The sequence below is a fragment of the Hypanus sabinus genome, chromosome 3 (assembly GCF_030144855.1).
Source record: "Hypanus sabinus isolate sHypSab1 chromosome 3, sHypSab1.hap1, whole genome shotgun sequence".
Lineage (NCBI taxonomy): Eukaryota > Metazoa > Chordata > Chondrichthyes > Myliobatiformes > Dasyatidae > Hypanus > Hypanus sabinus.
The window spans coordinates 85,790,479-85,815,627 of NC_082708.1; the positions used below are offsets into that span (position 1 = coordinate 85,790,479).

The window sequence follows — 25,149 nt, forward strand, 5'->3', positions numbered from 1 at the left end:
TGACAGATGTCAATGTCTGCATAACAGCGACTGCACTTCCAAAAACAGTTCATTGGTTGTAAAGCGTTTTGGAATTTCCCAAAATAGTTATAAGATGTTTTATAAATCCAAGCCTTTTCATGGTTTGTTAACATAATTATCTTTAAACCACAAACTCACAAGGCAAAGAAAACATTTGTAATGTTGCTCCAAGGAAAATTACTTACTTTGAACACTTTATAGATTGATTCTGCAATCATAAAACACTGGCTGTTGAAGTTTGTTTTGAGTCTGCCAGCCAGAAACAAAACTAAACTTTTATTTTGTTTTTGGCCAATATTATTCTGCAAACTAATTCTGCAAGAGAATCTGTTCTATGAAATATAAGTTGGTGACAGAAATGGCAGTGATTGATAAGAGTTTAACAGGATTCAACAACAGAGTGAACTAAATTGCTCATTCTCACTACCTAAGGAACTCAGTCAAGATGGCGCTAAGTGGTGACTCCTTTGCTTGTGTCTTCAGAAACAGTTCTATTTCCATCTTTAATATCTCTATTTTTCCCTTTCAGGGTTCTTTTAAGACCCTGACCTGGAGTTACAGGCTGACTTCGGTTCTTTGAGGGAATGGGACTCGATCTCAGGGTGTCACCACTGGCCATTATGACATGCCAAGAGCGCGGCCTAAGAATTTGACATGCCTAGGATCTCAGGGCTCTAGAGACAGGCAAATCAAAGGTCAGTGTTCCAGACTGGTGTGTCGTGGGAGCTGGAAGATCTTCGGCTGTGTGCCCAGAGACCTGAGATATTTACCCACAGAGCTCAGAAAAAGTGACAGAATGGACTCCTAACATCATAAACTAGTGAGTTGTTTGTTATGTCTCCCTCTCACTGTGAAATGGAACAACTCTTTCTTCCTTATTAGGGAGAGAGAGAGCCTGTGGTATGTTGAATACCAGGTGAATGTGTAGTCTTTGGGCAACTGCAGGTCTGTGTCTTTGCTGTTGCTGTGCTCACACTGGAGTGCTCGGTGGCGGGTGCCGATGCTATTTTTTTGCTGGTGGAGGGAGGGTGGATCATTGCTTGCTGCCTCTTACGCACAGGAGGGTGGGGAGCTGTGGGGACCTTAGGGTTTCTAACATTTAACTGTCATTCATTCTTTGGGGCACTCCTCTGTTTTTGTGGATGTTTGCGAAGAAAAAGAATTTCAGGATGTATATTGTATACACTTCCCTGACATTAAATGTACTTTTGAAATCTTTGAAAGAGCTGCTTTAACATAAAGGAATTTGATGTAGCTGTGAAAAATTTTAACATTTGATTTAATCTTAATTTCATGAAATATTGAGTCATCTCCCATTCACCAGAATTATCAGCTGTTCAGGATATTGTGTGCTTGAAGCCCACAAATACTTGCTGTTAATTTTCCTTGTTAAGAATTGTATTCAGAAATCTAAAACATACCCAGGATGAAATCAGACTTTGACACTTCCCACGTGACTTATTTTCACTAAATATATACTTCAGTAAAGATATTGCTACAATAATTTGGATTTTGGCTGTATAAGGATGATGTTAACATAAAATGGCCTTCTAGTGCAGTAAGAGCCTTTGTGGTTTGTGAGCCAACCATCAGTCTGATTGTGAGCTTGATATTTGAAGATATTTGGGATGCAGTGGTTAGAATGTACGATGAGAGATCTAGGCAAAGATAGCTCGGACCCAAGTATCTGAGTATCCGACTAGAAAAGAGACAAGATACGAAACTGAGACGAGAGTATGGTTTCAAACTAGCTGCCAGATGAGAATCCAAAGCTGAGCTGACAAACATATTCTAGGGAGTTAGAGGATCTGAACCCTGGAAGCTGGTGCATTTGGGTGCAAATCTCAACAGTCCTGTGGTTAGGCTAGTGGTAAACAGGTGGGTTGATAAGTGGTGCATCTCATTAGGAGAGAAGGGCCTGTTCCATGCTGTAACTGTAAATAAAATAAATAAATAAGCAAACAAACAAACAAACAAACAAACAAAAATAAATAAATAAAATGCAGCTGGGCCTGACGTCTGAGGCATTAAGTGCAGCTGGGCCTCAGGCCTAAGGCATTAGGTGCAGCTGGGCCTGAAATCTGAGGAATTAGGTGCAGCTGAATCACAGTTAACTAAGAACAAAAGTTTTTCTCAAAATCTTTTTTTCAAATGTAAAGACCAGGCTTGTGTATGCAGCCAGGGTTGAATGAAGAAGAAATCCACGAGTAAGGCTGTGGGAAATAGACGGAAATTAAATGTAGGGCTGGGCCAAGTGACAGATATGACCAGACAGTGGTGGTGGTGGTGGGGCTAAAGTAACTACTTCTGATGAATGGTGTCAGTCTGAAACATCAACTGTTCACTTCCCTCCATAGATGCTGCCTGACCTGCTGAGTTCCTCCAGCAGTTTCTGTGTGCTGGGAACAGGGAGGTTGCCAGCATCTCCGAACGATGCGTACAGAAGGTGTGCTCAGCTGCAGCTCTTGGCAGCCTGCATAATGGCACTGGAGAGGCCCTTGGATTCACTCTGGAGCACCTGCATGCTGATTCTATCATGGATAACACTTTTAGTGAGCTGGCCACACTGCGGTTTGAAGGCCTAAGGAAAATTGGCAAATGGCGACCAACAAGCAGGAGGGTAGTGCAGATGCTCCTTGCAGTAACTTCCCTCCAAAGCAGATATACCACTTCAGATAACGTTGGGGGAGATGGCTCATCATACTTCCAAGATGGCGGCACGATGCAGCTTGCAGCGGCCACTCTGGAGCTGATTATCTGTTATTTGTGAAGTGGGGTGCCGTGCACAATCATAATCGATTGAAAATAGATGTGGAAGCACAGAGGAACATCAGGAAATCTCTAGGAAGACCTTCTTCATTGCTGCTGCTGCTGTGAGGTCCGGGACTCTGCTGAGAAGAACAGGCCCCCTGTCCTCAGGGTCGCGTTGCTGATGGCCATTGGCGGGGCCGTCTTAATACGCTTGGCAGAGGACGGTGCTCAGAGAAGCTGTGCCAGGACGGATGGTCGTCGGCTCGGAGGTACGACGGACTAGGAGTCCACTGCGGTCAGGTCGCTTTCTGTGTGTGTTGCATCTGCGAGGCTGAGTCCGGCGGCACCATGGAAGTCCATAGCGGGGCTATTCACTTCTGCTGCCGCTGTGGGATGGCAAGTTGGTCGGGACCCTGGGGACTTGTGGAAACTGTTTGGTGATTTCTTTTGAACTTATAGTCGTTTAACATGTTTGGACTATTTTTACTGTGCCCATGATCTTTTTTTAAATCAATTATGCTATTGTTTGCACTGTTGTAACTATGTGGTTTTGTGCGGGTCTTGCAGATTTAGATTTTGGTCTTGTTTGTCTGGTGGATTTGGAGCTCCTTTCCGGGGAAGGCGCTAAGACGGCAGCACAATATTAATACGCAGCAGTCTCTCCGGACTCTGGATTGGGGATTGCCAAACGTTATGTAGATTTTCTGGTGTAGTCTGTTTTGTCATGTGCTTTTGTGATGTCATTCTGGAGGAACATTGTCTCATTTTTTAACTGCATTGCATTTGAGGTTTCTAAATGACAATAAACTGAATCTGAATCAGGCGAAGGCAGCAGTAGCCAAGATCACATCACTGTGAGTGCTGCACAGGAGGACAGTGGAAGAGGATAGCAAAGCTATCGTGGCATGGAATTCCATGTCAATAGGAATGAACAGGCAACTCTGTAGCCACAAATGGGGCTTCTGGTTGCCATGTTGCTTCCTAGGTGCAAGGGTTGGGGATGTCCCAGAGCAGCTACAGGGCAGGGCTGAGCAGTCAGTGGACATGGTGGGTATCGGTGAACAAGTGGGGCGAGGTCCCACAAGCCGAGTTCAAGGAGCTGAGAGGTAAACTGAAAGGTAGCACCTCAATGGTAATAATCTTAGGATTGCTGCCTGTGCAATGTTCAAGTCAGAGCAGGAATTGCAGAATAATTGGGACGAATATGTGGCTGAGCAGTGGTGTGGGGGCAGGTGCATTCAGACTTCTGGGGCACTGGAGCTGGTTCTGGTGGAGATACCAAACAGATGGTGTGGTGCAGGACCATGATCAATGTCCAGGGGATCTTTTCTTGGTGTACTTGAGGATGGTTTGAAATATTATGGCAGTAGGGTGAAAATCCAAGAAGAAAGACAGAAGGAAACAATGCAGAGACCAAAGCTAATGTTAGAAGTAAAAGTACAAAAAGTCAAATGCAAATGATAGAATGGTTACTAGTTTATAAAAGAACAATGAGAGTAAGAGCTCTTTATCATGAACATTTGCCACAAAGGGGTATGATTTAGAGGCTATTACCAAAACATTGTTGCAGTGAGTCAAGATGGTCAAGGCAGTCTTGAAGAGGACTTCATAGAATGCATCCAGGATAGCTTTCTTAAAGAGTATGTTACTTAAACTACAAGGAAAAATACTATTTTAGATCTGATCCTCTGCAATGAGGCAGGTAAAGTTAGCAACTGTGTAGTTAAGGATCTTCTTGGAAAAGGTGATCACAGCACAATTGAATTTCTCATACAAATGGTGAACCAGTGTATCATGCCTAAACAAGGGATACCACAACGAGATGAAGGAGAAGCTAGTTAGAGTAGACTGGGACACAGGCTCTATGGTGGAATAATCGAGGAGCAGTGGAAGACTTTTAAAGTGATTTCGCACAGTGCTCAATAAAAGTATAGTCTAGTTAAAAGCAAGGACAGTAGAGGTGGGGAGAGCCAATCTTTGATAACTGAGGAAGTAATGAAATGCATCAAGCTAAAGGCTTATGCATACAAAGTCACCAAGACTAGTGGGAAAGTGGAAGATTGGGGAAAGCAAGAAAGCAGCAAGGAGCAGAGTGCTGCAATGGGATGGTACTGAACTGGAGCTCTTCACGGGCAAGTGTAGCTAGCGCATCTAAGTGTGCTGATAACACTAAGTGGAAAAGCAAATTGTGCAGAGGATGTGGAGAGTTTGCAGAGATACAAGTAGGTTAAGTGAATGGGCAAGAATCTGGCAGATGGAATGTAATGATAAATTGGAGATCATCCACTTTGGAAAGAAAAATAAAAGATCAGATTGCTATCAAATGATGAAAAAAGAAACATGCTGCTGTGCAGAGGGATTTGGGAGTGCTTGTGCATGAATCACAAAAGGCTGGTTTGCAGGTGCAGCAGGCTCTCAAGAATGCAAATGGAATGTTCATTACAAGGAAGTTGGAAGCGAAGAGCAGAGAGGTTGTGCAGAAACTGTACAGGGTGCTGGTAAGGCCACACTTTGTGCAGGAGATGTGTCCATTTGCAGCTGTTGGCTGACTGCATGATATCACTGGAGCTGCACACAGATTCACTATTGCTGTTCTCCTCCATTGAGAAAAGATATACAGGCCTTGCTGGTGGTGCAGAGGAGGTACACCAGGTTGATTCCAGAAATGAGGAGACAGGCCAGTGAGGAAGATTGAGTTGCAAGGGACTGCGCTAACTAGAATTATCAGGAATAAGAGGGGATCATATGGAAACATCTGAAAGAGCAGGATATGAAAGTGGAAGGAAGTTGTTTTGACTTGTCGGTGAGAGTAGAACTACCCTAAAGATTCAGGGGAGTAGATTTAACGAAGATATGTCTCCAAGAGAGTAGTGAATCTGTGGAATTCTCTGCCCCGGGATTCAATGGAGGCTATCTCATAAACTGTATTTAAACCACAGATATATTTTTACACAATAGAGGAATTAAGGTTTATAAGGGGGAAAAGACAGATAGGCTAGATCAGCCAGGATCTTACTGAATGGCACAATAGGTTCATGAGTCAAATGGCTGACCTGGACTCCTGTTTGTATTATCATCGTGTGAATCGAAGCTCAATCGAATTGTAAATGTATGCACAATGTATGATCAGAAAGGGAAGTCAAAACAAGATGCAGAAGGTGCAAATCTGAAATAAATGTTTTTAATAATTGCTGGAAGCCCACAACAGCTTAGCAGCATTTGTGGAAAAAAGTAACAGTGAATGTGTCAGGGTCCGGTCCGGTCCAGAATCCGTGTTCCGGGTCTCGATCCGGACTGAGTGCTCCGGACTCTGGGACTTGCAGCTGTCCCTCCCAGCCCCTTTGAGCCTGTTAAGATCAGCCTGGATCAAGGAGGCACACTTGTGGCCAATTCGGCTGCATGTGTTTATAAGGGGCCGAGGGATGGAGACTGGGTGGGTGGTTGTTTTGTTCTGCCCTGCTCGGAATCCTGTCCTACCCTGGTCGCAGCCCTGCTCGGAATCCTGTCCTAACCTGGTCTCTGCCCGGCTCGGAATCCTGTCCTACCCTGGTCGCTGCCCGGCTCGGAATCCTGTCCTACCCTGGTCGCAGCCCTGCTCGGAATCCTGTCCTACCCTGGTCGCTGCCCGGCTCGGAATCCTGTCCTACCCTGGTCGCAGCCCTGCTCGGAATCCTGTCCTAACCTGGTCTCTGCCCGGCTCGGAATCCTGTCCTACCCTGGTTGCTGCCCGGCTCGGAATCCTGTCCTACCCTGGTCGCTGCCCGGCTCGGAATCCTGTCCTACCCTGGTCGCAGCCCGGCTCGGAATCCTGTCCTACCCTGGTCGCCGCCCGGCTCGGAATCCTGTCCTACCCTGGTTGCTGCCCGGCTGGGAATCCTGTCCTACCCTGGTCGCTGCCCGGCTCGGAATCCTGTCCTACCCTGGTCGCTGCCCGGCTCGGAATCCTGTCCTACCCTGGTCGCTGCCCGGCTCGGAATCCTGTCCTACCCTGGTCGCAGCCCGGCTCGGAATCCTGTCCTACCCTGGTTGCTGCCCGGCTCGGAATCCTGCTTTGCCCTGGTCACTGGACTGTTCTGTATATGCTCTATCTGTTGGTCTTGTTCCCCTGCTTCTCTCCTGTGTGCTGGTCCTGATGTTCTGCCTTATTCTCCTTGCTTGTGCTGCCACGCTGTTGGTTGCCTTTCCCAATTTACCAATCTACCCGGTGGATCACTAGTTTTGATGCTTACCCTGGACCCAGCTTTTTACCCGTTGCCTCTGTCGTGCAGATCTGGCTGGACTGCTGCTGCCTGACAGGGGTTCTGCCCCTTTCACCTATTGCTCCCTAAGGGTTGTGCCCCGCACCTGCCCAGGTGTCCGCGACTGGCCCAGGCCTCTGTGCTTTCTGCCTGGGAGGCAGCCCTGCCCGGGATCCATGCGGCCCGCCCTGAGGGCTCCTACCCTTTCCTCCCCTCGTTTCCTGTGGGTTGTTCCCCTCATCTGCTCAGGTGTCCGCGACTGGCCCAGGCCTCCGTGTTTTCTGCCTGGGAGGCTCCCCAAACCGTGGGATCTGCCCGCCCGCCCCGAACCGTGGGATCTGCCAGCTTGCCTGCCTGCCTCGTCTGAACTCTGGGATCCTCCCGCCTGCCTGCCTCATCTGAACTCTGGGATCCTCCCGCCTGCCTGCCTCGTCTGAACTCTTGGACCCAGCCCTGCCTGCATTAACCCTTAAATGCCATGGCATCCCCAACCTGTCCTCCCCCTAGTACTTCAGTGTCTGCGTCCTGCGTTTGGGTCCATCCGGCCCCCTTCCTGACAGAATGTTTCAGATCAAAGACCCTTCACATGATGACTAGGTCTCAAACTTAGAAGATAAATCTGTGATCAAAATTGCCCAGTTGGGTTTATGGACTGTGTTATTCAATGGAAAACAACTCTATCAGCCTTTCACTCTGAAAGAAACAAATTCATAAATTCAGCACTGGAAAAGCCAGAACCACATGATCAAATTTCGAGGCAATTTTACCATTAGTCAGCTTTTCATTTCCACAAATAGCTCTAGTTAAAGTCACAATTACCAATGCTTGTAACTCAAGAATGTAAGGATATGTTGCTTGTACTTTATTTCATTTGGAGTTTAAAATAGATGTAATTTTTTTTAAGAGCTCTGGTTGTTACTTCAGTTCCCAATGATGTTCGAGTTCACTGCATCACATTTTGCTTGGTTTGGTCCTATACTGCTGCTGGGATAAATAGTTAATACTGGATGATATTTTGATATTTTTGTCAGAGGTTCATTTCCAGTCACAAAGGGAACTGACAGCCGTGGTCTGCCATCAGTAAAAATGAAGTAAGTTTGGATCTGAGATAGAGCAGATTGCTCTTATTAGCTCTACAGGGGAAAGACCAAAGCAGTCCAAAACACATCAGTGATTTTAAAACAATGTCAGTTCATTATCTGGATCTAGTATCATTATATCCCCAATCATAAATAGTGTTTAAACTTGCTGCAAGTCTACTTCTACCATCTAAAGCTTACATTATAAGGTTGGAGTAATCAAATCAATAGTTGAAACAAGAAAATGTCCTGGATTGAAAAAGTAATTAACCGAGTGATTTGAGATATTGTCGTGACCAAAACAAAATAGACTCTTCTACCAGAGCCTATATTCCATTTTGTTAGGCATACCTGTAGTTCAGTGGACAGCACACACAAAGAAGAGTTGCAAGAGTTGTGTTACAGTCAGGGTGCAGATGGTGCTGGCTGCTTGTCAGCAAATTATAGGACAGGAGTCCAATTGATGAGGTTAGATGATACCATACACCAGAGGAGCTTAACTGTCATCTGAGCTCTTCAATAGGATTACGGCCTCAAATTTATTTGCAGGCATCTGGTAGTGATTTGAGCAATGCACATATGTTAACTAGTGAATCTTTCACAAAGTTTTATTTTCCATTGTCAGTGAACCTTTTATTTGTTATCATAGTGTCATCTTTAAGAAGTACAAAATTTGGTGCAGACTTCAAGCTTTTTGTTTGATGTGCTAAATGACATTATTTTAAAAAGTGAAGTTAGAAAGAAATGTAATTTGTGACTAAGAATGGCCTCCTAGTGAGAGTAAATTTGAAGAGGAATTGCCGGAGAAATCACAGATTTGGATTCTCTGAATTCCTTTCAAAAATAAATAAAGGATTTTGAGTCACAATTTCTGACCATTGACATCAACTACTGTTGTTTATTAGTCACTTTTTTACCTCAGCCCTGGTATGCACTGCACACTAAGTGAACCACTGTGTCATTATCCTGACATTGTCATGCATTTGTGTAAGCCTTGAGGTGGGTAGCGTAAAGCACGCAGAATGGGTCACCACCTCACTGGTGTTCCTTCACATTCATTAACAGTCCATCTAGTTGCTCAGTGGAGTAATTTCATCAAACTATTATATAGATAATCTTGCTAATTCAAACAGCTTTTAGTTACATTGTAGTACTATAATTATAATTTTATACTAGTATACAATTTCATTTGACAAGTGCATATATAGATCGTGATCAGCTCACTTATTTTTGACAAAGAGCTGATACAATGATGCTGGAATTGTGACCTAAATATAACAATAATCTCCATCAGTACAACACCAAAGTACAAAAACTCAATCACTGTAGAGGTATCACTGCTTCTGATTCACTTTGATAGATTTCTGCAGCTCATTCGCATGATGTCATGTCTTTTCTTCCTGACTAGAAGGAGGATTATGAAATTTAATTGGGCGTGCTTCTCTGTGATTTTCAGTCTAAGTATAATTTGCTGAGATGATGTGCCAAAATTCTTTACCGATATACTCAGCATATGATCACAGGCGCTCTGAGAGTGAAATTCTGAAATGATTTGAATGTAGCAGACAGTACATAAATTTCACAACTAAGTGATGTGTATGAGAATATTCTTTTATCAGAAATGGGGCTCTAATTTTATATTGTCAGATCAAACAAAAAGAAATCATAGAATGATAACGGCCACTTAGTTCAACATCTATCAAACCTATCTTGCAGGTATACATTTCCAACTTCCATGCCAATCATCTTTTTTGAGTCATTGCCATTTCAAGTGCTTTGTCTTGATCAAACAAAAGAGGAAAGGAGATTTTATTCCCAATGTCCAAACTTGTATATGTGTTAGATTTTCCTTTCTCTTTGCATAGGATACCTAGACTGGATATATCTACAGATGTACCGTGAAGAGCATTCTGACAGGTTGTTTCATCCTCTGGTGTGGGGGTGGGGGGAGGGGGGGTCTACTACACAGGATCAAAAAAAGCTACAAAAAGTTGTAAAATTATTCAGCTCCATCTTGCGCACTATCCTCTGTAGTATCCAAGACATCTTCAAGGAGCGGTGTCTCAGAAAGGCTGCGTCCATTATTAAGGACCCTCACTCAGGGCATGCCCTTTTCTCATTATTACCATCAGGAAGGAGGTACAGAAGCCAAAGGCAAACATTCAGTAATTCGGGAATGGCTCCTTCCCCTCTGCCATCCAATTTCTAGATGGATATTGAGCCCATAAATACTACCTCACTTTTTTATTATTTCTGTTTTTGCACTCATATATAATTAGTTTTTTCTATATTTATTAGATACGCATTGTACTGGTGCCACAAATTTAACAAATTTCACAACATCACAATTGCTCACAATATTAAACTGATTCTGATTCTGAGTCTGATATGTTTAAGAGTCACTCTTACTGTGTTAAAGCTTTCAAAAATGAGCTCTGCAATACTGAGGAATAGATCAGGTTGTAATGACCTGATCAGCCAAGCAATAAAATCATTGCGTTGGTAATTACGTCATTCACCAGAGAAGCATATTATCAAATTGGCACTCTAGAAATTGATGCTGCAAGAGATTGGTTACAACCATACCAGATCAACAGCCTGGCAAAATAAAAAGCAATGAAGAAATCACAGGCACAATGATACTTTTTATTTTGATATAGTTAGCATTTAACTTTACTGCCAATATCAGCAGTGAATCGAGGTTGATCCTGAATGTGGATTCTGCACATTCTCTGTTACAAAGTGAGTACCTTTCAGATATTCATGTGCCAAAGATATGCGGTTTGCCTCTATAAATTACCTCTGTAATGTAGGTGAACAGTAGGAGAAGGGGAAGAGATTTGATGGGAATGCTCATGTAGGTGAGTGCTGGGTGGCCAGCATAGAACAATGGGTGGAAGGACTTATTTCAGTGTGGTAGGTCTTGGTGATTCTACAACACTATGCAAGGTGAAATTATGTTGTTTCTCCATTGTTTTATGCTGAGTGTTTCGAAGTTCACCATTTCACACATATAAATGATACTGTTGTACCCCTCTGTACTCTGTATCCCACTGCAGCCCAAACTTTCTCATGAAAAAACATCATTTTCTCTAGGTGAGAGTAAGCATCAGCACGGACTAGAAGGGCCGAGATGGCCTGTTTCTGTGCTGTAATTGTTATATGGTTATATGTCATAGAAACATAGTAAATTCTTTAGCATGAATTTGATGGATTGACAGGGGCTTCCAGCTTGCCCTGGCTGGAGCACCCAGCAACAACAATCTTAGAGCAAGAAGTCAGTCAACACTGACATTTCTTTACTTATAAGGTGGTCAATCTTTGGACTTTTCTAGCCAAGAGAATCTTTTGTTTTCTGTCCAGCTGTTGAGTGTAAGCAGGGCAGAGATCATAATACAGAAATAAATAGAATCACAGAATATCGAGTCAGTTCAGGCAAATGGATTGAGGTGAAAGACTTACCTTGATCTTATCAGATGGCTGATCAGGCATGCTGGAGAAATGATTAGCTCCTGGTGCAACTTCCAATGTCCTTACGTTCCTACTTAAAGTTCCACGGTCTTCGGCACCAGTTAAATAACCTCATACATTGAAAGAACAGGCATCTTCAAATTAAGTATTCACTTGGAATATCGTGTTATATTAGGAAGAATGTGGAAGTTTTAAAGAGGTACAGAGGAGATTTAACAGGATGCTGCCTAGATTAGAGGTCATGTCTTATGTAGAAAAGTTGAGTGAGCTGGGTCTCTTCTCTTTGGAGTGAAAGAGGATGAGAGGTGACTTGTAAGGGGCGTACTATATGCTAAGAAGCATAGGTAGTGTGAATAACCAAAGACTTTTTTCCCCAAAGCAGAAATGGATAATACAAAGGGGCATAATTTGAAGGTGATTGGAGGCATATCTAAGGAAAGTTCTTTACACAGAGAGAGGTGAGTGTGTGGAATGCCCTGCCAGGGGTGGCGGTAAATGCAGATATATATTGCAGGCATTTAAGAAACCCTTAAATAGGAACATAGATGATAGAAAAATGAAGGACTGTGTAGGAGGGAAGGGGTAGATTGATCTTAGAGTAGGTTAAAAGGTCAGCACAGCATCTTGAGCTGAGGGACTGTAAAGTTCTATGAAATCTGCAAACCCTATTTGCATATTGAAAGGTTGAATTTGCTACAAAACATAGTCTCTATAATTAATTGCAGATCAACCTAAGTATTCTTTTGTTTAAGAAACACTGCATTAATTTATTTAATTTTATAGAATATCATCATGCAGGAAAAGATTGAACATCAAATCTCCACTGAACTTTTCTCCATGTCACTGACATCTTTCTTGTTGTTTATGTTATATGTGTAACAAACTTTTGCAAGCCACTGTCCAGTTTCCTTTCAAGAGGATTACAGAGACTCATAATAATTGGTGATGCTGCATTTCACATACTGACCACCCTCTGAGTAAATGACCTTGCTTCTAAGGTTCATTTCCTTTAGTAATTAATCTGTGCTCCTCTTCAGATATTTTCCCAGTCATTTTCACAGTTCACAATATTATAACATTTCAGTATTTATCAGGCCACCTATTGATTCACAGTCAGCTTGGGATCAGTTGAAGCCAAGTGGGCATTGAGGACTTGCTATTGAAACAGGAAATGGGTATTGTTTCTGCAACAGATGGCCAACTCATAACTTTCCTTCTCTACTGCAGTGGGAAGTTGAAAGCACAGAGTTTCACAAACTCTGATCACATGCCTGATCAGAGTTTTACAATCTTTCTGCCAAACTTGTCTGTAACACTTGTTGTATTTTCTACAACCTGAATGTGAGTACTTTTTAGTATTTTAGTATTACTTTTTAGTATTTTTCATACAAGCAAGTTCATCGGGAAATATTTTTGTTTATGCTTCCAGAACTTTGTTGTATTTGGGCTCAATTATTCCAACATCCTCCTGAATTCTCTCATTCTATGATGTGTTAAATTGTCATACCGAAACCTCAGCCTATATCCTAAATCACATTAAATACCCTTCATCCTTTACTTCTGCATTTGCTGAATTGCAAGGGAATCCAGAGAAAATTCTTATCTTTGTATAAATGCCTCTTTTTATCCAAGCACCAGTCTATTTGTAATCTCCAGCAGCTCCACAACTGCATTCCAATTCTGTCCTCTTGAATATTCCCGAATGTAATTGTGTCACCATCAGTACTCACCCTAAGAACATATTGCCAGCATATTTATGCCTTTCCACCTTTCTTTTCTACTTTAAGCTGCCCCCTTAAAGCTTTACTCCTTGGGAAAAGACCTCAGCCATCTTTCATCTTAATTCCATCTTGATTAAAAATGCTTCTGTGAAATGCCCGGTCCATTTTTAGTGTGTATAACATTGTATATGTGGAAGTTGTTTTTGTTGTTGTCGTTACTGCCAGGAGGAGAATAAGTAGAAATTAATCACTTCCACAGCACTTACAGAATGTGTTCAGACATAACAAATATATATCTACAGAGGTGGTGTTTATTTATCAGTCAGCACATTAACATTTTATATTTTGAGTCTCTATGCGGCTGGTGCAACTAAACGTAGGAAAGCAAGGAACCAGTGATTTTTAACAAATGAAACAATGCAGTAATCATTAAAAGTTCCAGAGATCACCACAATTAGTAAATTTACCAGTTCTAGCAATGACCTTAGCTCAGCTATATTTTCAGGTTTCTGTGAAAACCAGTACCTTTTCCCTTCTACAAAGTTGCAATAATTTTCATTACAAAATCCTAGACTTGCTTTGATTCAGCCTCACAATTTTCTCATGTAATCTTATAATATTCACTAGTTTATTGTGACAAGGAGTGTGAAATTGTTCTAAAGCTCAGAAGTAATGCTGTGAAGCGATGGTTCACAATGAAAAAGGGACAGAATTGTAGCATAGTGGTCAGCATAATGGTGTTAAAGCTCCAGCAACCTGGCTTTGATTCCACTGCTGTCTGTTAGAAGTTTGCATGTTCTCCCCATGACATCGTGGGTTTCCTCTGCTTGCTCTGGCTTCCTCCCATGTTACGCTTTGTACACTTTGGACATGTTACATTGGTGACACTTGCAGACTGCCTCCTGCACATCTTTGGACAGTGTCGATCATTGACGCAAACAAGACTATATGTTTGATGTTTCAATGCACGTGCGACAAATAAAACTAATCTTTTCCAATCTTGTTCTTTAGTGTCTAATTTCCTTTTCTTTAATGTGGGTGGTGAGGAGAAATAAAGCAGCATCCTACTGCATCCTGTTTTAATGGCCAAGGATGTCGACCAACATTTGATGCAATTTGCTTTAGAAGACTATGGTTTATAAAAAAGGTTCTGAGATTCTTTATCATATGTTCATGAAGTGGTATGGATTAATATCAGAAAGTTCTCCCTACCATTTACAAATTAATTTAGATGGACAGTCTGGATTTGCTTTAGAAGACTATGGTTTATAAAAAAGGTTCTGAGATTCTTTATCATATGTTCATGAAGTGGTATGGATTAATATCAGAAAGTTCTCCCTACCATTTACAAATTAATTTAGATGGACAGTCTGGATTGTGTTAATAATCACTGCACTTACTTTTTCTGCTACTGACAGAGAAATTGTCACCTATCACATGTACAGACAGACAGACATACTTTATTGATCCCGAGGGAAATTGGGTTTCGTTACAGCCGCACCAACTAAGAATAGTGAAGAAATATAGCAATATAAAACCATAAATAATTAAATAATAACAAGTTAATCATGCCCAGTGGAAATAAGTCCAGGACCAGCCTATTGGCTCAGGGTGTCTGACACTCCGAGGGAGGAGTTGTAAAGTTTGATGGCCACAGGAAGGAATGACTTCCTAGATTCCTTTTTCTATATGGCATTTGTAAGGCAACATCGATTAATATTCACACAGGATTTTGCTTGGATATCCAATATTCAATATCGTAGTCACAGTTAGACAGTTCTGGTATATTACACGGCTCTCCCTGTTTAAGAATCAATCTGTGCAAAGGGTTCTGCAAAGTCCACTGAACAGAGAATGACTTGGCTGTGTCCAATTTTGGCACCTAAATCAATGTCAGATTGTCTGAATGTAGAACTGAGAGGTTACTTCAATGGATGCTTTAAAGTGAAACACCTGGGTTGGAGCCAGGAGGGATCTGAGAACTAGACACCAATTTGACTCCCTCCCCAGCCACAAAATTCCACATGACTTGGGCTTCAGGCATAAAGCCCACATCATATCTCTGAATTGCAGACAAGAAGCCCATAGGCAAGAGCTGAAAGTTATATAAACTAGAGTGTTACTGCAACTGCAAGCATAACTAAAGCTGGTTACTCTTCTCAAGCATCGTTGTTAATTAAATGTATTAACTGCAGTTACATTCATTAGTGCTACTTGTGTGGAACATACCAGCAAATGCTTACGTTATGCATGACAATCTTAACCGACATAGTACATATGAAACTTTGAATCTTGAAAATATCCAGACAGTTCAGTAGAACATGGATTTAATGTCCATTATCCCACCAGGGAAAAGGCAATTATGGACTGTGTCTTATGTAATAAATCAAGCTTAGCAGGCTTAAGGTAAAGAAACCCTCAGGAGAGAGGGATCATACTATGATATAATTAACCCTTCAGTTTAAGAGTGAGAAGCTAAAATCAGAAGTATCAGTGGAGTAAAGGAAACAACCGAGACATGAGAGAGAAGCTGGCTAATGTCAATTGGAAGGGAACACTAGCAGGAATGATGGTAGAACAGCACTTGCTAGAGCTTCTGGGAGAAATTCAGGATAGATACACCTCAAAGAAGAAGAAATCTTCTAAAGGGAGGAATCTGCAACCATGGCTGGCATGGGAAATCAGAGACAGCATAAAAACAAAAGAGAGGGCATAGAATATAGGAAGTATTAGGGGGAAGCTCAAGGATTGGGAATCTTTTAAAAACTAGCAGAAGAATCTAAAAAGCAAAAGGGAAGGAAAAGATGAAATATGAAGGTAATCTTAGCACATAAAAGAGGATACCAAATGTTTATTCAGGTATATAAAGAATAAAAGAGAGGTGAGAGTGGATATCTGATGACAGGAAAAAGAGGTTGGAGAGGTAGTAATGGGGAAAAGAAATGGCAGACATACTCGATAAGTATTTTGTGTCAGTCTTCACTGTGGAAGACACCAGCTGTATGCCAGAAGTTTGAGAGTGCTGGGGTGCAAAAGTGAGTGAAGAAAAGGTGCTTGGGAAACAGAAAGATTTGAAGGTAAATAAAGCACCTGGACCAAATGGAGTACGCACCAAGGTTCTGAAAGATGGAGCTGAAGAGATTGTGGAGTCATTAGTGGGAATCACTAGATTCTGGAATGGATCCGGAGGACTGAAAAATTGCAAATGACACTCCACTCTTTAAGAAAGGAAGGTGGCAAAAGAAAAGATGTTATAGTTCAGTAATTCTATTTAATGTCAGAGAATGTATACAACATACTGCCTGAAATTTTTGTTCTTTGTATACATCCATGAAAACAGAAGGGTACCCCAAACAATGAGTGACAGTAAAGAAGTTAGAACCCCAAAGCCTCCTACTAACCCCCTCCCACACACAAGCAGCAACACAGTGTCAATCATACCCCTCCCCCTCTGACATCAGCACCCTCCACCCACCAAGCAAGTTTTAGCAAAGCCCCCATGATGCACCATCAATAACTCTCGGAGACTGGAAGTGAACAATTGGCTTTTATTAACAGCAAAAGAGAGCACGACATCTTGAAGACTGAGGGAGGAGCAGTGCCCCAATCGCCTTTACACAGGGGTCTGTGGAAGGAGCCACAGGAGCAGTCAGCAGAGGGGCGTGTCCAGACAAGCATACCTCGTTTACCACATTCAACCCTCCCCCTTTGTTTTAAAAGACAGTCCCCAGGACGAAGTTTCTGACAAGTATATTTACAGGTCAAGTCTATCAGGTGGTCAAGTCCGTCGCTGTGATCTACGTAACACCGGTGGTGATTGCACCATTGCCGGTGGTAATTGCACTGGTGACAGTGGTTGTGCTGGCTCCGGCCTGACTTGAGGTGCCAGCCCGTTAGGCATCAGCAACCCCTCATGCGTGTATGAGAGTCTGTATGCCTGGTATGGGAGTGTCGTGAGGAGTCTGTGTAGGGCTTGGCGTGTGCATGGCACCTGGTATGGGAGTGTCGTGAGGAGTCTGTGTAGGGCTTGGCATGTGCGTGGCGTGCGGTATGGGAGAGTTATGAGGAGTCTGTGTAGGGCTTGGCATGCGCGGTGTCTTGTGGGTATATACATTGGTGGGTACGGGGTTCATAGTCACCGGGGAGTGTTTGGAGTAGTGGTCTGGTGCTCCTGCGGGTGCCAGGTCCCGGATGGAGACCGTGTCCTCCTGCCCATCAGGTAAGACCACGTAGGCATTCTGGGGGTTCGCATGAAGTAGGTGAACCCTCTCGACCATCGGGGAGTATTTATTGCTCCTCACATGTTTCCGGAGCAGCACTGGCCCTGGGGACGTCAGCCAAACCGGTAGGGTGGTCCCAGTGGTAGACTTCCTGGGAAAAGAAACAAATTGCTCATGAGGGGTGGCATTGGTGGACGTGCATAACAGGGAGTGGATGGAGTGGAGTGCCTCGAGGAGGACCTCCTGCCAGCGAGAGACCGGCAATCACTTTGACCTAGGCATTCTCCCTCTCCACCTGTCCATTTCCCCGGGGATTATAGCTTTTAGCCCTACTAGTTGCAATACCCCTAGCCAACAGGTATTGGTGCAGCTCGTCACTCATAAACGAGGACCCTCTGTCACTGTGGACATAGCAGGGATATCAGAACAGAGTGAAGAGCTGGCGCAGGGCTTTAATGACGGACGTGGCAGTGGTATCGGGGCAGGGGATGGCAAAGGGGAACCGCAAGTACTCGTCGATCATGTTAAGAAAGTACACATTGCGGTCGGTGGAGGCAAGGGGGCCCTTAAAGTCAACACTCAGTCGCTCAAAGGGGTGGGTGGCATTGATAAGTTGTGCCTTTTCAGGACAGTAGAAGTGCGGTTTACACTCAGTGCAGACTTGGCAGTCCCTGGTCATCGTCCTGATGTCCTCCAGGGAGTAAGGCAGGTTCAGGGCTTTCACGAAATGGAAAAGCCGAGTGATCCCCGGGTGGCAAAGATCTGCATGGAGGGTGTATAGCAGGTCGAGCAGTGCGCTGGCACACGCTCCCCAGGATAGGGCATCAGGGGGCTCATTGAGCCTTCCAGGCCAGTACAGGATGTCATACTTCTAGGTGGAGAGTTCTATTCTCCACCTCAAAATTTTATCATTTTTGATTTTGCCCCGCTGTTGGTTGCTAAACATGAACGCAACCGAGCACTGGTCGGTCAGCAGGGTGAACCTTTTGCCGGTGAGATAGTGCCTCCAGTGCCTAATAGCTTCCACTATGGCCTGGGCTTCTTTCTCCACCGCGGAGTGCCGAATTTCGGGGCCTTGAAGGGTATGAGAGAAGAATGCTACTGGCCTGCCTGCCTGATTCAGGGTAGCAGCCAGTGCGAAATCGGAGGCGTCACTCTCTACTTGGAAGGGAATGGTCTCATCCACCACATGCACCGTTGCTTTGGCAATGTCCCCTTTAATGTGGCTGAAGGCCGCGTGGGCCTCGGCTGAGAGGGGAAATGTGGTGGACTTGACCAGGGGGTGGGCCTTGTCTGCGTAATGGGGAACCCATTGGGCGTAATAGGAAAAGAAGCCCAGGCACCGTTTGAGGGCTCTGAGGGTGTTGGGAAGAGGGAGTTCCAACAGGGGGCGCATACGGTCGGCGTCAGGATCAATGACTCCGTTCGTTCTCCACGACATACCCAAGGATAGCAAGTCGGGTGATTCTGAACACACACTTGTCCCTGTTACAGGTAAGGTTAGGAGCTTTGGCCACTTGGAAAAATTGTTGGAGTTTGGTGTCGTGATCCTGCCAGTCGTGACCACAGATGGTGATGTTATCCAGATATGGGAACGTGGCCTTCAGTTGGCACTGGTCCACCATCCGGTCCATTTCTCTCTGGAAGACAGAGACACCATTCGTGTCATTGAAGGGGACGCGCAGGAAGTGATAGAGCCTGCCGCCCACCTCAAAGGCAGTGTAGGGGTGGTCCTCTGGACGGATGGGGAGCTGATGGTAAGCAGATTTTAGGTCTATGGTTGAGTACACCTTGTACTGATCTATCTGATTGACCATATCCGCGATGTGGGGTAGGGGGTACGCGTCAAGCTGCGTGAACCTATTGTTGGTCTGGCTATAGTCCACGACCATCCTATTTTTCTGCCCATTCCAAACAACGACCACCTGGGCCCTCCAAAGACTTGTAATTGACTCAATGATCCCCTCTCTGAGCAGCCGCTGCACCTCCGACTGAATGAAGGCCCTGTCCCCCGCGCTGTACCTCCTGCTTTTAGTTGCCACAGGTTTACAGTCGGGGGCCAGGTTGGTGAACAGCGGTGGGGGAGGGATCTTAAGGGTGGAGAGGCCGCAAGTGGTGTCTGTAGCACGGCTGTTGGCATGGTGTTGGGTGGGATGTGCAGGTCGGTGTGTGTGTGGGGGCAGTAGCGGGGTATGTGATGAATTCCCACAGAACTGAGGATTTCTGACAGTGATTGGTGGGAGGGGCCCATCATACTCCATTGTCACACTTTTCAGGTGGCTCTGGAAGTTAAGCCCCAATAGCACAGGGGCAAACAGTTGAGGTATGACCAGTAACACAAAGTCTCGATATTCTGTGCCCTGCACCACTAGCGTCGCTACACAACCCCCACCCCCCCCCCCCCCAGAGGTCTGTTGTATGTGACCCAGAAGCCATGGCGACCCTCTAGCTTACCAATTGTGTCATGAGTCCGCAGTGTTGCACCACGTCTGGGTGAATAGAACTCTCAGTGCTGCCCGTGTCAAACAGGCAGCTGGTCCTGTGCTCTCCACCAGGATGTCCATCATTGACCTTGCCAGCTGGTGTGGGGTGCTTTGGTCAAGGGTCACTGAGGCCAGGGTTAAATCATAGAGCATAGAATAGTACAGCAGTTTACAGGCTCTTTGGCCCCCAATGTTGTGCCGACCCTCAAACCCTGCCTCCCATATAACCCCCACCTTAAATTCCTCCATATACCTGTCTAGTAGTCTCTTAAATTTCACTAGTGTATCTGCCTCCACCACTGACTCAGGTAGTGCATTCCACGCACCAACCACTTTCTGAGTGGAAAACCTTCCTCTAATATCCCCCTTGAACTTCCCTCCCTTTACCTTAAAACCATGTCCTCTTGTACTGAGCAGTGGTGCCCTGGGGAAGAGGCACTGGCTGTCCACTCTATCTATTCCTCTTAATATCTTGTACACCTCTATCACGTCTCCTCTCATCCTCCTTCTCTCCAAAGAGTAAAGCCCTAGCTCCCTTAATCTCTGATCATAATCCATACTCTCTAAACCAGGCAGCATCCTGGTAAATCTCCTCTGCACCCTTTCCAATGCTTCCACATCCTTCCTATAGTGAGGTGACCAGAACTGGACACAGTACTCCAAGTGTGACCTAACTAGAGTTTTATAGATCTGCATCATTACATTGCGTCTCTTAAACTCTATCCCTCGACTTATGAAAGCTAACACCCCATAAGCTTTCTTAACTAACCTATCTACCTGTAAGGCAACTTTCAGGGATCTGTGGACATGTACCCCCAGATCTCTCTGCTCCTCCACACTAACAAGTATCCTGCCATTTTCTTTGTACTCTGGCTTGGAGTTTGTCCTTCCAAAGTGTACCACCTCACACTTCTCCGGGTTGAACTCCATCTGCCACTTCTCAGCCCACTTCTGCATCCTATCAATGTCTCTCTGTAATCTTTCACAATCCTCTACACTATCTACAACACCACCAACCTTTGTGTTGTCTGCAAACTTGCCAACCCACCCTTCTACCCCCACATCCCAGGTTGTTAATAAAAATCACAAAAAGTAGTGGTCCCAGAACAGATCCTTGTGGGACACCACTAGTCACAACCCTCCAATCTGAATGTACCCCCTTCACCATGACCCTCTGCCTTCTGCAGGCAAGCCAATTCTGAAGCCACCTTGCCAAACTTCCCTGGATCCCATGCCTTCTGACTTTCTGAATAAGCCTACTATGTGGAACCTTGTCAAATGCCTTATTAAAATCCATGTAGATCACATCCACTGCACTATCCTCATCTATATGCCTGGTCACCTCCTCCCATGGACAACAAGGACATAAAGATCCTAGCCAGAGGTTCAGCAATCTCTTCCCTTGCCTCGTGGAGCAGCCTGGGGAATATTCTGTCAGGCCCCGGGGACTTATCCGTCCTAATGTATTTTAACAGCTCTAATACCTCACTTTTACATGCTCCAGAACATCAACCTCACTCATATTGTCACCGGCTTCCTGGGATTGTGGGTCGAGATCCAATCTGTCTGGTCGTAAAATGCTCTCCATGTTTTAAAATTGCTGTTAGTAATAAAATTGATGCACCATCAATAACTCTCGAAGACTGGAAGTGAACGATAGGCTTTTATTAACAGCAAAAGGGAGCATGACATCTTGAAGACTGAGGGAGGAGCAGTGCTCCAATCACCTTTATACAGGGGTCTGTGGGAGGAGCCACAGGAGCTGTCAGCAGAGGGGCATGGCCAGACAGGTATACATAGTTTACCACACCCCAGTAAAGACTTGATCTGCGGTACAACAAAAGCTAATCGTTCTCCCACAGGCTCTCTCTCTCTCACTAATAAAGGGGCAGAGAGATGTCACACGGTGAGAGGGGAGGCTAACATGAAAAAAACATCTTGTTCTTTACGATGTCTGTCGCCTTGCATTTTTTTACAAATTTTCCGACTCGAGAATCAGCAACAAACTTCCCCCACCAATGAGAGAAATAAAGAGAGGGAGAGATGATCCATATTCCGTTTTCTTCCACAATGCTTCAGTCGGTGACACTGGCATAGAATTGCCTCATCCCCAGAGCCGCAGAGCCTCAGCAGCCCAAGGGTGTGCTCGTCTTCTGGGCTGTGTACTTAGGAAATCAAGAAACAGCTGGTTAGTCAGCCTGCTGATGGGAACCATCTCCATAAAGAACTGAAGTTTGAGTGCAGCTGGGAGTCAGGGACTTCATAGAACCCCATCCACCTTGAAAAGGGAAAAAAAGAGACATTAATGGTAGAAATTAAGCTATTTCTGTAGGTGAGCTTGAAAAAGCCGCTCTCTAGTGTCATCGTGGCCCTGCCAGTTAACCTGATTTCTGTGGTTTGGGTGATGATGCACTCCGTTATTAAGGATGAGGTTTCAGAGTATTTGGAGGTAGATGATAAAATAGGCTAAAGTCAGCGTGGTTTCTTTAAGGGGGATCTTGCCAATTGGAATTTTTTGAGGAAATATCAGGGCAAGCTAGACAAAGGAGAGTCAGTAGATATTGTTTACTTGGATTTTGAGAAACCTTTGACAGGGTGCTACACATAAGGCTGCTAAACAAGATACAGTGAGATTCCATAGTATTACAGAAAAGATACTAGCATGGTTAGAAGATTGGCTGACTGGTAGAAGGCCAAGAGTGGGAATAAAGGGAGTCTGGTGACTAGTTGTGTTTTGCAGGAGTTCCTCTTTAGATCAGAGATGAGGAGGAATTCCTTTAACTGGGGGCTGTAACTCAGTTGATTTAATTGCCACTGGTGGCCGCGATAGCCAAGTCAAGGTGGAAGTTGACAGGTTCTTGATTATTAGTGGAGTCAAAGGTTATGTGGAAAAGACAGTGGAATGGGGTTAAGAGGGATAATAAATCATCCTTGTGGAATGGTAGAGCAGACTCGATGGGCTGAATGGCCTAATTCTCTAATTCATGGAACTTTGAAAAATAGAGGGTTATCGGTAAAGCCTAGGCAGTTCTAAGGTAGGGACATGTTCAGCACAGCTTTGTGGGCTGAAGGGCCTGTATTGTGCTGTATGTTTTCTAATTCTGCTCCTATGTCATATGGTCTTAGCCTGTTACTTGAATTTTCCATTGATTGCTTCACCATCACAAGCTTAAAACTCAGAAAGCATACAGAGTATATAGTTTCTCAGAGGAGGCCTGAAACCTCTTCGCTGTCTGTCTTCATCATCTTCTCCTGCTTTACACATGAATAAAATCCAAATTAACTGAGTAAAATGTGAAGTCCAAAAGTGAGGCTATCTCCTTATCTTTACAGTAGCTGTCAACCTTGATATCTAGGAAATGTATAGGCCATTTCTAACTGAAGGTAGAACATTCCCTGAATTGCTTATCTAAGTCCCAAGGTTTCTAGTTTGGGAAGATAAACATTGCACATCACTGTTATAACCACCGGGCCAAATGATCTGAGCTGTTTTGTGTATGACAATAACATGTGCTTCCCAACTCTTGTTTCCACTGACGTGCAGTGCACGTTCAGCTTGCTAAAGTCATGCTCTAACTGAGACTTCAAAACCCGTGAGGTTTTTATGCCAGTAGTAATCCAGTCTGGTATTTGACCATATGGCCCTGTGATCTTAGTAGCCATAAATCCATAAATAAAACAGTTTCAACAGCAAGGGTATTTTATATCTCACAGTTTCAGCTCTTTCTTCTCTGTTTTGATTCATGTCTTCCTACTTACATTATTCCAGTTAGAGTAGTTGTCATAAACAAGTGTTTGCTTTCCTCCCTTGGCTGGCATCACCACTTTTTTGATTTACACTTGATATCAGATATTTCATTTGTTCACTACTTCCATTCTGTTTCTCTGCATTCAGTTTCTAACTTTTCCTTCTTCTGATTAAAGATTCTTCATCTGAAATGTCATTTCTTTTTCTGTCTCCGTAGTTGCTGCTTGATTTGCTGAGTACTCTTTAAACGCTTTGTTTTTATTCCATAGAAGTATCTCTCCTGCACATCCATTCAAATGTTAGATCATGAATGTTTAATAACATGGATTAAGTGTTTTCAGAAGTTTGTTCATGCACACATTTTTCTTGTTGTAATGTAATCCAGGGAAGCAGTAAAAGAGTAATGTCTCAATGGATTCTTTAGAATGACTTTCAGATCACTGAAAGAACTTTTTGATCTTGAGCTCTGGGTTGCAAATTTGTAACTTTCAAAGTTTACGATATTGCCGGGTTGAAATGATTTGCAATTTTTTCATTACTTCAGTAAATGAGACATCAAGTTTTTAGGGTGGATGTATTATTTCCAATATTGCATAAGTATCTTATTTTTATAGTCAGTTTGTTTTCTGACATTCATGTATTGCTGAATTCTACACAAACCTTTGCTTTCATTCTTTATTTCAACATTTCTATAAGTCTTAATAGGAGATTAAGCAAAGTCTTTTGGAGACCTTTCTGTAGCATCCACCATGCACACGCAAAACATAGCTGATCAAGCTGATTCTAATGATCAGATATTTAGATATTAATATGAATGGCCAAATGTGATAGCAATGAGGGAGTTCAGCAAAAGAATCTTAAAAATATGACTGAGCTGTAGAGGTGGAAAGGTCGGTAATGGAAAATTTTGGAATGCAGTACATCTGGCTGGATGCATGCTTGTTAGTGCAAGTTTGAAAGAAGTCGGGATGCACAGGAATAAGGGCAGAATGAATGCAAACTGTTGATCTGAAAGACAGATGCTGCAGTTTTTGTAAAGGTTCCATAAGTCAATGAAATTTTCACTGGTCCTGCTCCAAAACATTTTATACCAAGATGTAGTGAACAGCAAAATAGGCTGAGCAATCAAAGACATGGTGCACGAAAGAGAACGGCATGGTCACAAGTCCAGGTCTGGTTAGTGGAGGTCTCAGGGGAGGGTGATCCAGGAGTGCGTGGAAGGTCAAGGTACCAGTTGGAGAGTGAACTACTGAGAGATACTGAATTTTGTAGGAGGTGTGCGGGCAGAGCTTCATCGTACCTGACACGTTCCCAGTACCAAGGTACCTAGCAATACCAGTCCAGCTAATGACAAAAGCAAGCCCATCAAAAGCTGTTCGGGCCCGTCTCTGCATGAATGCTCCAGCTCTCTGTGTTG

At 43.8% G+C, this 25,149-nt stretch overlaps 1 long non-coding RNA gene across 1 annotated transcript in view; it reads left to right on the top strand.

Annotated features, from left to right (window-relative positions):
• The first annotated feature begins 554 nt into the window (after positions 1-554).
• LOC132391492 (uncharacterized) overlaps positions 555-25,149 on the top strand; it is a 267,485-nt gene continuing 242,890 nt past the window's right edge. The window contains exon 1 of the long non-coding RNA XR_009511246.1: positions 555-841. This is a non-coding gene — a long non-coding RNA (uncharacterized LOC132391492). The remainder of the gene's footprint in view (positions 842-25,149) is intronic.